This window comes from Notothenia coriiceps, unplaced genomic scaffold, assembly GCF_000735185.1.
Source record: "Notothenia coriiceps isolate Sejong01 unplaced genomic scaffold, NC01 NC01_scaffold00014290, whole genome shotgun sequence".
Lineage (NCBI taxonomy): Eukaryota > Metazoa > Chordata > Actinopteri > Perciformes > Nototheniidae > Notothenia > Notothenia coriiceps.
The window spans coordinates 18,231-19,928 of NW_011346991.1; the positions used below are offsets into that span (position 1 = coordinate 18,231).

Consider the following 1,698-nt stretch of genomic DNA (forward strand, 5'->3'; position numbering starts at 1 on the left):
TTTTTGTTGATGTGTAAAATATCCAAATAACGTTTATATATACTTACTCTCTTGTTAAAAGGTGATGAAGTTGCAGCGTAAGCCAGCCATCAGTGTACCAAAACTTCCCCTCTCTGGAGTTTACACACAGCTAACCTTTCTGCGACAAGTGCCTGATCTAAGTTTGATCTTCAGTGATCCTCTCAACACACCATCCTCAGAGAGCCAGACAGACTCGTCCACGTAGCAGCTGATAGCCAACTCATCAGGTCTGATGCTAACCGCCACAACACAATCATCTAAGGAACCTCGTTAATGATATTCTTACAATGTGCCTAGGCTGGGTTTCAGAAGACTGAACTATTTTCTCTTGCAAACAAGTTATACATTTCACTTGTTGGATAGACACAAATTGAAACTATATTGATCAAAACCTGAATAAATTTTTAAAAGCAATGTAATTCTCTACTGGTTAGTTTTTTCGTGTTAAACTGTACTTCTCTAATGAAAAGTCACATTGACGAATAGCACATTTTTTGTGTATTTCATCTGACAAAAGACTGCGAGTGCAGATTTGTGTGTATGCATTAACCACTAAACAGGATTGTAAGACCAAGATCACTTTTGTATGATCACCTTTATGTAGAACATCGTTAAAACATCGAATGTCAACCATTCTTTGAAGTATTTTGATTTTCTAGACAGTGACTCTACAATGCAAGTTCGAGATTTCAACACTTAGTTACTGACACTACGGCCAAGATTTGGGCTTTTTTCTCTTTTCTTGTGTTCACTGAAGATACTTTTAGATACCACTTTTGGATGTAATGCAACACACTTAACAACTGGTAAATATGAAATAGTTTCTTTAGTAAGCGAATTCGGTTTCATTTTTAATGGCCTCAGGCAGATTTTGGCTTTTTTTCTCTTGCGCAAGTACTTTTAGGACACACTTTTGAGGTATGCAAAACCTTAAAAACTAGAAAATGAAGTACATTGTCTGATTAAATTTTTTCTTAAGACTGTTTCTCTAAGTCATGCCCATTTTCGACTGATTAAGCACATTGTCTTGAAGTCTACAGAATAGATTGTGTGTAATATTGTCACCAAGGAATTGTCCAAGATACACTTTTTATGTATCACAAAACCTTAAATCATACTGAAGATAAACGTAGCTCTGATTTCATGAGACTTCCAGTGCTTTACAGCTACCTGTGATCCTACGTATCCAGTGGATCCAATCCAGCTTATGTATACATCAATGTTAAGCCCTTTTTCCACTTTTTTCTATATGTTGGGCTGACCAGATTTACTATTTCAGCACAGCACCAGGAGTATGGCGCTACATTTACAACTGGTAGACAATGAGCAAGTATTTGTAAGGATTCAGTTGTGTTCTTTGAAGAGGTTCATTATGAACACATCATATGTTTAGACAAAAAACTATACTTATTCTAAAATTTGGACCTTCTTGCTGCGCGGTTGGAAATGATAGATGAAAAGGCTACAAAGCTTAAAGAACTTTTTTAAAAGACTCGCAATTCTACAGAGAGCACCCGCGTCATTTCAGAGCGAATAAGTCGCACCCTCCACTCAGCTCAAACATTCCAAAACTTAAGGACCCCACTGAAGACGACGTTGAAAACTAGCCATGGATCTGAGAAAACCAATCTCCCCCCTGCGCAGTTGCAGCCAGAACAAACTCCTGGGACTACCATC

At 37.6% G+C, this 1,698-nt stretch overlaps 1 protein-coding gene across 2 annotated transcripts in view; it reads right to left on the reverse strand.

The window, feature by feature from the left end:
• The window catches only part of LOC104948395 (uncharacterized), a 19,339-nt gene that overhangs the window by 391 nt on the left and 17,250 nt on the right, over window positions 1–1,698 (reverse strand). For both annotated transcript variants that reach the window (XM_010774591.1, XM_010774590.1), the window contains exon 7: window positions 1,647–1,650. The gene's annotated coding sequence lies outside the window, so the exon portion shown is untranslated. The remainder of the gene's footprint in view (window positions 1–1,646; window positions 1,651–1,698) is intronic.